The sequence below is a fragment of the Myotis yumanensis genome, unplaced genomic scaffold (assembly GCF_028538775.1).
Source record: "Myotis yumanensis isolate MYYU_CA2020_CCGP unplaced genomic scaffold, mMyoYum1.0.hap1 SCAF_5, whole genome shotgun sequence".
NCBI classification, from domain to species: domain Eukaryota; kingdom Metazoa; phylum Chordata; class Mammalia; order Chiroptera; family Vespertilionidae; genus Myotis; species Myotis yumanensis.
The window spans coordinates 98,132,055-98,145,709 of NW_027223756.1; the positions used below are offsets into that span (position 1 = coordinate 98,132,055).

At 42.9% G+C, this 13,655-nt stretch overlaps 1 long non-coding RNA gene across 1 annotated transcript in view; it reads left to right on the forward strand.

The window, feature by feature from the left end:
* The window catches only part of LOC139011229 (uncharacterized), a 106,446-nt gene extending 93,458 nt beyond the window's left edge, over positions 1–12,988 (forward strand). The window contains exon 3 of the long non-coding RNA XR_011471587.1: positions 12,909–12,988. This is a non-coding gene — a long non-coding RNA (uncharacterized lncRNA). The remainder of the gene's footprint in view (positions 1–12,908) is intronic.
* Positions 12,989–13,655: the final 667 nt, after the last annotated feature.

The window sequence follows — 13,655 nt, forward strand, 5'->3', positions numbered from 1 at the left end:
TTAATCCATTCATCTGCTGATGGACACTTAGGCTGATTCCAAATCTTAGCTATGGTAAATTGTGCTGCTATGAACATAGGGATGTATATATCCTTTCTGATTGGTGTTTCTGATTTCATGGGATATATTCCTAGAAATAGGATCACTGGGTCAAATGGAAGTTCCATTTTTAGCTTTTTGAGGAAACTCCATACTGTTCTCCACAGTGGCTGCACCAGTTTGCATTCCCACCAGCAGTGAACGAGGGTTCCTTTTTCTCCACATCCTCGCCAGCATTTGTCATTTGTTGATTTGTTGATGATAGCCATTCTGACAGGTGTGAGATGGTACCTCATTGTTGTTTTGATTTGCATTTCTCAGATGATTAGTGACTTTGAGCATGTTTTCATATGTCTCTCAGCCTTATGCATGTCCTCTTTCAAAAAGTGTCTATTCACAGGAAACCATAAAAATACTAGAGGAATCCAAAGGCAACAAAATCTCAGACATATGCCGAAGCAATTTCTTCACTGATACAGATCCTAGGGCATTGGAAACTAAAGAGAAAATAAACAAATGGGACTACATCAAAATAAAAAGCTTCTGCACAGCAAAAGAAACCATTAACAAAACAACAAGAAAGCCCACTGCATGGGAGAACATATTTGCCAATGTTATCACCGATAAGGGTTTAATCTCTAACATTTATAGGGAACTCATACAACTTAACAAAAGGAAGATAAACAATCCAATCAAAAAATGGGCAAAGGACCTAAATAGACACTTTTCAAAAGAGGACATTCAGAAAGCCAAGAGACATATGAAAACATGCTCAAAGTCACTAATCATCTGAGAAATGCAAATCAAAACAACAATGAGGTACCATCTCACACCTGTCAGAATGGCTATCATCAACAAATCAACAAATGACAAGAGCTGGAGAGGATGTGGAGAAAAGGGAACACTCGTGCACTGCTAGAGGGAATGCAGACTGGTGCAGCCACTATGGAAGACAGTATGGAGTTTCCTCAAAAAGTTAAAAATGGAACTCCCATTTGACCCAGTGATCCCACTTCTAGGAATATATCCCAAGAAATTAGAAACACCAATCAGAAAGGATATATGCACCCCTATGTTCATAGAAGCACAATTCAACATAGCTAAGATCTGGAAACAGCCTAAGTGCCCATCAGCAGATGAATGGTTTAGAAAACTATGGTACATCTACACGATGGAATACTATGCTGCTGTAAAAAAGAAGGAATTCTTATCATTTGTGACAGCATGGATGGAACTGGAGAGCATTATGCTAAGTGAAATAAGCCAGTCAATGAAAGAAAAATACCACATGATCTCACTCATTTATGGATAATTAAGACCATTATAAACTGATGAGCAAAAATAGATACAGAGGCAGAGCAACATCGAACAGACTGTCAAACTACAGTGGGAAGGCTGTGGAGGGTTGGGGCGGGCGGGGGTAAGAGATCAACCAAAGGACTTGTATGCATGCATACAAGCATAACCAATGGACACAAGACACTGGGGGGCATGGGAGGCTAGGGGAGGGTCAAGGGGAGAAAAAAAAAAGAGACATATATAATACTCTTTGTAATACTTTAAGCAATAAAATAATTTTTTAAAAAGTGTCTATTTAGGTCCATTGCCCATTTTTTGACTGCAAAGTTTTTAATTCTGTCTCTAGTGATAACTCCTATTATAACTGCTGGGAAGATCTAGGACCATGCTCATATTGAGAAGGCTAAAAAGAGCTAATTCAAATATAACCCTGGTATTTTGGGGGCTAGCAAGATTCTTGATAACCTATAATTAAGTCATTACCTCCTTCCCAGAAACTGGTCTTGCAGAACCTGTTACAGAGGCCATAAAACTGTGAACAGTGCACTGCCTGGAGGGAGGGTTATTAACGCTGGCGCCAGGCCAAACCATCAGATATGGCCTGGAGACCCCCAACACTTGGGGGCCTTCTTGCAAGGCCCTGGAATAGGACAGGAAGCATAATCCATGTTTTCGGGACAAAAGACCACAGGGAGATTTAAAAAGAAGCCCCTTGCGTGTTTCGGTACTCAGATTTGGAAAGCTATTCCCTGAGTCTGCTGGCATAATTAAACAGTGTCCCTGCACTTCTTTAAAGTGTCGCTTGGTTTTCTTGGGTCTTCTGCAACAATATGCCAGGAGTTGAAAACAGTTGGCTGCCCCAACCCCACTCCCTCCCCACCCCCCAAACCACCCCTTTCTTAACTCTTGCCTAGAAGTTTTTCCTTGGTACCCTTACTAAACAGGCATGCACAAACAGAGACTGAGAGTTTAAGCTTAGTAGGACCTGGACTGCAGAGACAGTGGTCCTACTGGCTAGACCTGACTGAGATAGAAAGCAGAGGAAAAAGGCAGATGATTCTCTGATTAAAACCTGCTTGGGACCTGGGCCAGGGGAGAGGACATATGTAGTGGGTCAGAAATATGCTGTTTTTTGGAACTGTGTCTCAGTTTCTCTCCCGGCTGTCTAAGAGAGCCACAAGGGCCCGGAATGCTGGGTGACCAACCCTTATTTGCATCCCTGGACGGGTCAGAATTTAATTACATGTGTTGTTAAAACCCTATGAGGTGGTCTTCACGCCATGGAGATTCTCTCCCAGCACCCCTGCTGTGGCTCTTACTCATGTAAGAACACCTGACAGTCCAGGACCAAGGGGATAGAATTGCCTCTTTGATCTACGGAGCTGGGCAGGGACCTGGCCGGGCTTTGACTTGTGACTGGCAGAAGCCTACTGCTCTAACCCCACCCGGCACCAGTTTATCTTTCCATGGGAAACTTTTACTTCTAGCACAGTCACCCTAGTGGCCTTTACTTGACTGACCCATGCCCGCTTTGATTTTGGCCCTAAAGAATACATCCAGAAAGGAGCAGTGAAAGAGAGAGAGGGAAATGCCTACTTTTAGGACAGCAGCCAGTTTAAATGGCTGGTGGGGCATCCATCAGCCTCCAAAATCATACAAGAGACAGAAAGGGGACAGAACCGTGGGTGCACACTCACCATTTGATGTGAAGAGAGTTGATTGACTTATGAAGAATTTCCCGACTTATGAAGAATTTCCTGGCCCATGCACCAATTTGATATGGAATTTTTGGACTGGAACATCCAGTGTTCCCCTGGGCAGGATGTCCACCAGAGTCGAAGAATGAATCCACAGACAGAAGGTGGTATAACAAAGGTGGAAATTTATTAAAGAACAAGTACAGACTCCTACATGGAGAGGAGGAAAAGAGTCCCACAGAATGGACTCCCACGTAGGGAGGGAGAAGAGTCTAAGTTCCTTTTCCCTACAGCTTATAAAGGCTACATATCCCCTCTGATTGGTCACTATTCCCTTGGACTGGTTACTACAGTAACTCCTGGGCTCAAACGTGGAACCTCACATGGGACATCCTGCCCAAAAATGCCTTCCTTATTGTTTTCTTATTCCCTTTGGGCTTTCTTCTTCTCTTTCTGGATGAAGGGCTTCCTTCTCTTTATTTTGTAAATATAGGCCTTTTGCTGTTCCCAGCTCCCTCATGCTATGGAAATTTACCTGTTGCAGCTTTTCAGTTCCCCTATTCTATGGAAATATACCTTCTATTGCTCTGCAGTCCTGTGCTTCCTCCATGGTCCCCTTAATTTCCAAAATTTCCTAAAAATGTCCTATTTTACCCTTAAAATTACTGTTTCACCTGGGTCCTTTGTCTTAAGGGTTTTTATCTGTTCTCTAAAGGCAGAAATTTTAGGGGAGGATCTCAATAGAAAAGTCATCAGCTTTCCAGGTGTATCTTCTTAGGGTTGTGGTCTCTAATTTTGGTCAGTGCTAGGACAGAGATCATTGGTCATTGCATCTGGTCATGATGTCAGCCATGGCATTACTTTGTATGGTTTTTCTGGTCCTGGAGCTGAAACATGACTGAAGCTAGATGTTATGAGTTTGGACAAACTCTTATCTTTGTGGTTAACAAACTTTAGGCTTTTTTTCCAAGTTATTTGATGCTGATAAGAAACTCATTGTCCTGAGGGCTTAATGCTTACCCACATGCTTAAGGGAGTAGTTTTGCAAGGGAGGAGGAAACAGGTGAGTCAGGATGCTGGATGGAATCAATATGAATCAGTCATCTGTCTCAGTTTCCCCATTCCACTTGCCAGGAAATTTTTCTAACTTCTTATTATCCTGCCTCAGTCTCAGTTTATATGTCAAAGAATCTACTTATATAAAAACCCTGGGTGTAACATCACGACCCAAGGCGCGACCAACCGGAAGGAAGTCAGTCTTGCAGGGGTTGTCTTGGAAATGTCTGCACCCTCCCCCTAGCTGTTTCCTGGAGCTGTTTCTGGTAAGGGCGGGGTTTGAGGCAGGAGCCCACCCTCGGAGCATGGAGGAATATATTTATAAAGTGTGCCGCACCAGCACAGCCAAGGGTGAACCTGAGTGGGGACAGCTGAAAGGCTTAGAAAAGACAGACAAGAGAATGAAAGCTGAGTCTCGGTGGGTGGGATGCTGCTTCTCTGAGAGACAGTGACCATGCCCACAGCTGTGTCTTTATTTTATAGCAGATGCCACGAGGCAAAGTAAGGGCGTGACCAAGATGTTTACAACATTCTCCTGGGTTTCAATCCTACTCAACTACATGCACCTGAACTCTATCAAGCCTATATCACTCAGACACATGGGGCCATGTGTTTGGACCATAGATTCAAGCTTACAACTATAGCTGTTGGCTATAATTGTGCTGGGAGGGCCCTGCCCTCCAAGCTGGGACTTGCACATGACAATGAGAGGACTGTGCCCTTTCATCAATCCAAGGCTTGAACCTGTCCAAAACACTGTAGCAGCTCCCCACAATAAAGTTTTAATACATTATATTAGAGGTTGTGGTGGTATTGTTTTATCCACAGCATCTACAAGAATTGCTGCAAATTTACTTCTCGGTGGAAGAACCTTTCGTTCCCAATATAAATGACCAATTCCATTAAATGAAACTTCAATTTCTAGACTCGATATAAACAGTGAAGTTGCTAAAACTATTAAAAAGGCCCAACTTCTCATTATTGATGAATGTATCATGACATCCAGTCATGCTATAAACGCCATAGACAGATTACTAAGAGAAATTATGAATTTAAATGTTGTATTTGGTGGGAAAGTTCTCCTTCTTGGAGGGTATTTTCAACAATGTCATAGTATTGTATCGCATGCTATGGGATCGGCCATAGAGAAAGGGCGAGGGCTACGCCCTCCATCTTGCCCCGAATCCTCCATTTTTGGGCAGCAGCCATGTGCTCAGCAAGGAGCTTCTTCCCGGAAGCCCAAGCCTCTGCTAGCCACACCTAGGATTTTTTTAAACTAACCAATGATAATCAAGGGAAGTGCGAGCCATAAATACGACCAAATCCTGTGTAACAAGACACCGACTTGCGCCTGGCCAATCAGCAGGGCCCACAGTCCTCTCTCCTCCCCTTACTCCAACCCCCCTATAAAACCCCTCTACCCACAAAGCTCGCTCTCTCTCTGCCACTTACCGCTGCATCGGTAAGGAGGGTAGAGGAGCCAAGCCTGGGATTGAATAAAGACTCTTTGCTTTTGCATCGGACACGGCTGGCTCCCTGGTGTGGTCTCTTGGGGATCCTGAAATCTGGGCATAATATTAGTACAAATGAGTTTAAAGTACTGTAACGTTTGGGGATGTTTCAGAAAGTTGTCTCTTAAAACAAATATGAGATCAGAGGACTGCTTATAGTGAATAGTTAGTAAAACTTGGAGATGGCAAACTTGATAGCAGTTTTCATTTAGGAATGGATATTATTGAAATCCCCTGTGAAATGATTTGTAATGAATCTATTATTGAAGCTACCTTTGGAAATAATATATCTATAGATAATATTAAAAATATATCTAAACATGCAATTCTTTGTCCAAAAAAATGAGCACGTTCAAAAATTAAATGAAGACATTTTGGATATATTTGATGGAGATTTTCACACATATTTGAGTGATGATTCCATTGATTCAACAGATGATGCTGAAAAGGAAAATTTTGCCATCGAATTTCATAATAGTATTACTCCTTTGGGAATGGTGTGTCATAAATTAAAATTGAAAGTGGTGCAATCATCATGCTATTGAGAAATCTCAATAGTAAATGGGGTCTTTGTAATGGTACCAGATTTATTATCAAAAGATTATGACCTAACATTATCAAAGCTGAAGTATTAACAGGATCTGCAGAGGGAGAGGTTGTTCTGATTCCAAGAATTGATTTGTCCTGGTCTGACACTGGCCTCCCATTTAAATTAATTTGATGAAAGTTTCCCATGATGCCAGCATTTGCGATGATTATTAATAAATCACAAGGACAAACTCTAGACAGAGTAGGAATATTCCTAACTAAACCCGTTTTTTGGACATGGTCAGCTATATGTTGCTTTCTCTCAGGTTTGAAGAGCATGTGACGTTACAGTTAAAGTTCTAAATACTTCATCACAAGGGAAATTAGTCAAGCACTCTGAAAGTGTTTTCACTCTTAATGTGGTGTACAGGGAGATATTAGAATAAGTTGAATCACTTTATCAGTCATTGTTTGCATCACTGTTGTTTTTATATCATGTTTTTGTTGTTTTCATATCATGTTTTTCTCATTTTTACATCATGCCTCTGTTGCTGTTATATCCTTTTGTTATTATTTATTAATAAATTATATATTATTTTCATGTACATTTTACTAATTTCCTTTCCTCTCTCACACTTCTATTATAGAGAAAGGGCAAATAGCAATATTGAAATATTTCTGCTAATTAATTCCCTTTTAATGTGCACGAATTTTGTGCACCAAGCTACTAGTCCGAATATAAAACCTGTCTGGCTCAAAAGTCTATTCTCTTTCTCTACATATTGTGACATCAATGTGTGTCAGGACCACATAACCCCAGATAATCAGATGTTTAGAGAAGCAATTGATTACGTTGAGAAGGCTAAAAAGGGCTAATTCAAATGTAACCCTAATATTTTGGGGGCTAGCAATTGGAATTCATGCCAGCAAGCTCAGTGTGCATTCTTGATGACCTATAATTAGGTCATTGCCTCCTTCCCAGAAACTGGTCTTGTAAGGTGTGTCAGGAACAATGAACTGTCATGGGGGGGGGGGGGGAGGCCATTATTACTGGCCCCAGGGCAGATCTTCAACACCTGGGGGCCTTCCTGCAGGGCCACGAAGGGGGCAGGGGGCATATATGCAAGACAAAGACCTCAGAAGGTTATAAAACGTGAAGGCTTCTGCGTGCTACTTCACTCTGATTTGGAAATTATTCCCAGAGTCCGCCGGTGTAATTAAAACAGTGTTTCTCCACTTCTTCAAAGCATCGTGTGGTTTTTCTGGGTCTTCTGCAACACAGTGAATTCTTCATTCTTCCTTTGAATGAGAGATGTGAGGAATTCAGGTCACGTTTGACTTCTGATAAGTGCTATTCAATACAATTAAACTATAAGCTCTAGAAAAATGTTATACTTGAATCCTCCCACAACCACATAAAAATTACAGCTAAACAGTAGGAAAACCATCATTCAGAATTACCTAAAATCTAGCTGAATGGAAGCCCTACAACAAGGGATTTAAAGAAGAAGCCACATCAAAACTGGTAGGAGATGTGGAGACTAGGAGTGGGCTAGTCCTACACTCATGTGTGGTGATTTAAAATTGGGAGGGCTGTCTTAGCTGTGGAGGTGTCCCTTGAAGAGTGAAAGTTCCAAGTCCCATTACAGGCCTCCTAGCCCAGGGTTCCACAGCAAGTGAAAGAAGTCCCCATAACTTCTGGCTATAAAAACCAACAGCAATTGAGGCTGAGGAAGATGGAGAGCTGCTGAAGTCCTCTTAAAGGGCTCATGCATGGACTTTCTCAGACTCACTCCCTCTGAGCTTGAAAGATACAAAAGACATATAAGAAGGAACTGAATTGTCTAGCATCAGAGTGAGAGCAGGGGGGCAGCTTTCTCCCAGACAAAAGTGCTGGCAGAGGTCATTCTTCCTTTTCTGAGATCCCCCACTCCCCCCCCCTCCCCAAAGAGCTGCCAAGTGAGTGCCATATCTGAGTCTCCATCAATCTGGCTCATAGTTTGTCTCACCCTATGATTGCTTGAGACTCTGCCCACCCAACTTGTGGACCCACCCAAGCCATTTTCAATGGCTTTTCCATACAAATGGCCTCTCATGTCTCATGCTTCGAACCTTCCTGAAATCTTTCACACAAACAGCTTCTGGCCTCTGCATAGCCTGTAACTCTTACTAAGTGACCCCAGGCCCAAGACTATTGGCAACTAGCCTTGGTTCACAGCTTGGCCTCTCCTGGGCACCTCCAAGCCCAGCACAAGTGGCAGTCATCTGTAGATTGCTAAGTAGCCCTATTCAGGACAGAGGTGGTGGCTGACTTTGCACCTCCCAGGAGACCCCACAGCTAGTGCACCAAGTGGACAGCTTCAGATTACACCGAATTACAACCCTAACACCTCCATGAGCAACACACTCAAGGAACAGAGTCAGTGAGCACCATAGTGCCACTGAAGCAAGTCCTGTTACTTAGGGTCAACTCCTACACAGACGCTCCTCTGCTATAGTCACAGCTGGTTCTTGGTTCTCACAGCCAATTGACCTGGGAGGTCAATCCTTCCCATTGACACCAACAGCAAGCAAGGCTCTTATAGCAGGACAGTGCACACAGTCCACACAGGAGTGCATCTAGAATATCCAGGTTGGGTGACTGGGGAGGCTGTGCCACTGGGCCTTACAGGACACCTACTATATAAGGCCACTCTACCAAATCTGGGAGACATAATAGCTCTACTTAATGCATAGAAACAAACACAGGGAAGCAGAAAAAATGCAGAGAAAAAGAAACAAACTAAAGAACAGGATAAATCTCCAGAAAAATTTAAAAAAAACACACACTAAATGAAATGGAGACAAGCAAACTACCAAATACAGAATTCAAAACAATGGTTATAAGGATACTCAAGTAACTTAGTGAGAACTTCAACAACATGAAAAAAGACATAGAAACAATTTTAAAAATCAGTTAGAAATGAAGGATACACTAACTGAAATGAAAAATAATTTACAGGGAATCAACAGTAGAGTAGATGGAGCTGAGAATCAAATCATCAATTTGGAATATAAGGGGAAAAAACCTCAATCAGAAGAGTAAAAAGAAAAAATAACCCAAAGATATGAAGATAGTAAAAGGAGCCTATGGAAAAACTTCAAGTGTACAAATATTTGCATGACGCTCATGCCTGAAGAATAAGAATGAGAGCAAGAAATTGAAGACCTATTTGAAAAAATAATGACAGAAAACATCCCTTATTTGGTGAAAGAAATGGACATACAAGTCCAGGAAGCACAGAGAGTCCCAAATAAGATGAACTCAAAGAGGCACACACCAAGGCACATAATAATTAAAATGCAAAAGGTTAATGACAAAGAGAGAATTGTAAAAGCAGCAAGAGAAAAACAGTTAGTTACCTATAAGGGAGTGGCCATAAGACTGTCAGCTAATATCTCAACAGAAACTTTGCAGGCCAAAAGGAATTGGCAAGAAATATTCAAAGTGATGAAAATCAAAGACCTACAACCAAGATTACTCTACCCAGCAAAGCTATCATTTATAATAATAAAAGCGTAATATGCTAATTAGACCAGACGTTCTTCCAGGACGAAGCTGGGGCTGCAGCCACGGGATCCAGGCAGCTGCCCATGGCTGCAAAGGAGAGATCCAGGCAGCCACCCTGGCTGTGAGGGAGGGATCGAGGCAGCCGCCTTGGCTGCAAGGAAAAAATCAAGGCATCACCACAGCTGTGAAGGCCTACTCTTGCATGAATTTCGTACATTGGGCCTCTAGTTTAGAATAGAAGGACATACAAAGAGCTTTCCAGACAAGAAAAAGCTAAAGGAATTCATCACCACCAAACCAGTATTATATGAAATATTAAAGGGTCTTCTTTAGGAAGAAGGAGAAGAAGAAGAAGAAGAAGAAGAAGAAGAAGAAGAAGAAGAAGAAGAAGACAAAAGATAAAAAATACAAATAATAAAATGACAATAAATGCATGTCATCAACAATTCAATCTAAAAAAGCAAAATGAGCCCTGGTCAGTGTTGCTCAGTTTGTTGGCATGTCATCCCATACACCAAAAGTGCCAGGTTCAATTCCTGGGCACATATTCAGGTTGTGTGATTGATCCCTGGCTGGGGTGCATGCAGGAGGCAGTCAATCAATGTTTCCCTTTCATACTGATGTTTCTCTCTCTCTCTTTTTTCCTCTCTCTAAAATCAATTTTAAAAAAATGGAAGTGGGAAATGAGCAGAAAAACAAGCAAAAGAGAAACATATTCAGATACAGAGATCATTTTGATGATTGCCAAATGGGAGAGGGGTTGGGATGATAGGTGAAAAAGGTGAAGAGATTAAGAAGTACAAATTGGCCCAGTCAGTGTAGCTCAGTGGTTGAGAGTCAAGCCAGAAACCAAGAGGTCACTGTTTCAATTCCTGGTCAGGGCACATGCCCAGTTGCAGGCTTGATCCCCTGTGGGGTGCAGCTGATACATAATGTTTCTTTCTCATCAATGTTTCTGTATCTCTATGCCTCTCCCTTCCACACTATATAAAAAAATCATTGAAATATATACTTTTTAAAAGAAGTACAAATTGGTAGTTATAGAATATGTAAAGTACAACATAGGGAATATATCCAATAATCCTATATAATAAAAGCCTAATATGCTAATTGTCTGGTCGTCCGGTCATCCATTCAACCAAAGTGTAATATGCTAATGAAATGCTAAGGCCACTCAACCACTTGCTATGATGTGCACTGACCACCAGCGGACAGACAGTTGACTGTTGACCATTTGCTATGACATACACTGACCACCAGGGGGCAGATGCTCCGACTGGTAGGTTAGCTTGCTGCTGGGGTCCAACTAATTGGGACTGAGCAAGACAGGCTGGACACGTCCTGGAACCCTCCCACAGCTCCTTCCTGGATAGCCAACCTCCTGCACCTCTCCCTGGTCCTGACCATGCACCAGTGTGGTCCCTTGGCCTGGCCTGCACCCTCTCACAATCTGGGACCCCTAGGGGTATGTTGGAGAGCCTGTTTCAGCCCAATCCTGCAGGCCAGGCAGAGGGACCCCACTGGTGCATGAATTCATGCACCAGACCTCTAGTATTCTAATAACCATTTATGATGTCAGATGGGTACAAGATTTATCAGGATGATCACTTAGTAAGTTATATAATGTCTAAGCACTAGGGTATACATCTGAAACTAATATAATATCATGTGTCAAATATATATATATATATATATATATATATATATATATATATATATATACTAGAGGCCCGGTGCACAAAAATTTGTGCACTCGAGGGGGAGAGGGGTCCCTCAGCCTGGCCTGTGCCCTCTCGCAGTCTGGGATTCCTCAGGGGATGACCACCTGCTGGCTTAGGCCCACTCCCTGGGGGATTGGGCCTAAAATGGCAATCAGACATCCCTCTGGCAGCCCGGCAGCCCTCGGGGGATGTCCACTTGCCAGTGGGGAGAAGGCCTAAACTGCAGTCAGACATCCTTAGCGCTGCTGAGGAGACAGGAGAGGCTCCCACCACCACCGCTGTACTGGCAGCCATCAGCCTGGCTTGTGGCTGAGCAGAGCTCCTCCCATGTGAGAGTGACCTGACCACCAGAGGGCAGCTCCTGCATTGAGAGTCTGCCCCCTGGTGGTCAGTGTGTGTCATAGTGACCAGTCATTTCCAGTCCTTCTGCTGTTTGGGTCAATTTGCATATTACCCTTTTACTATATAGGATAGAGGCCTGGTGCATGGGTGGGGGCCGGCTGGTTTGCCCTGAAGGGTGTCCCGGATCAGGGTGGGGGTCCTGCTTGGGTGCCTGGCCAGCCTGGATGAGGGGACCATGGCTCTTTGCAGCTGGTCACACACCCTTCAGGGTGGGGGTCCCGCTTGGGTGCCTGGCCAGCCTGGATGAGGGGATGATGGCTGTTTGCAGCTGGCCACACCCCCTTCAGGGTGGGGGTCCCCACTGGGGTGCTTGGCCAGTCTGGGTGAGGGGCTGAGGGCCATTTTTCAGGCTGGTGGGTGACTGAAGCTCCCAACTTCTCCTTTTTTCTTTTTTTTTTTTATTCTGGGATTTATTTACCTTCTATGGCTGTCACTGGAGCTGAGAGCCAGCTTTAGCTCTGAGGCTCGGCTCCAGCTCTGAGACCTCGACTGCTGAAAGCAGGTATCTGTTTTTGTTTGGGTTCTATAATTGTAACACTGTTGCAACTCCAGCTCTGAGGCCCGGCTGGCTGAAAGCAGGTTTTTGGGTATTGTTTAGCTTCTATAATTGCAACATTGTTTCTTAGAGTGCAGCTCAGAGGCTGCTATCTCTATCATCACTGGAGCAAGCAAGCCTCCTGTTCGCTTCATCTTGGTTGGCAGTTAATTTGCATATCTTGCTGATTAGTCAATGGGAAGGGTAGCGAAGTTATGGTTAATTAACATGTTTCTCTATTATTAGATAGGATATATGGAAGGGAAATAAGACACCAACACAAAAGGCAGGTGAATGGCCAGCCAGCGGCGCCTTTCGGTCACCGTTCCAGCCTATTTATTTCCTTCAAAGTTATATAATCAATCATTGTTGCTAAGTGCGGTTACTAAAACATAAGTGAATTACATAAAACCATAATTAATCAATATTGCCCCGTTACCAAGGTAATTATTAATCAACTTTGCCCCGTTGCTCCAGCTATTAATATAAACTTACCCCGTTTCCCTAGCTAATATAAATTTGCCCCGTTTCCCAGATTACCCTTAACCATGGTTGGTTCTATTTCCCCAGCAACTGCCAACATACCTGAGAGGGACATTCAGAGGTCATACAGTGGCCACGCACCCGGAACCAGCAGTTTGCTACGTCATCTACAGGTGGGTATATATATATATATATATATATATATATATATATATATATATGTATATATAATGTAGTGTATGTGTGTGTGTGTTTTAATAAACAGTATTGGAACATATAGTAATATTCAAGTTGTTTCTTACTACCAACACTTCTGACACCACATATGTAGGGTTCTTTTTTTACAACAACCAATTCTCCAACACTCTGGACATCAATTGAGTGTCCCATGATTCAATTTAATTCTAATACAAACTACCTAGAGATCATGCAGACTCCACAGGTTAAGGACTCAGTCTCATAAGACTGCCCTCAATTTGGATGCCAATTCCAAGTCTGGGCCACCTGTATTTCTAATTGATGAGCTATAAATCGGGGCTTCCATGACCCCCTTCTGAGTTTCAATAATTTGCTAGAATGGCTCACAACTCTCAGGGAAATGCTTTACTTACTATTATTGGTTTATTTAAAGGATACAATCCAGAAACAACCAAATGGAAGAGCTGTATAGGGCAAGATATGGAGGAAAGGTGCAGAGCTCCCATGCCTTCCCAGCACCTCCACATGTTCACCAATCCAGAGGCTCTCTGAACACTTTCAGTTAAGGCTTTTATGGAGGCTCCATTACAAGGACACACTTGACTAAATCATTGACCACTGATGATGAACTCGATC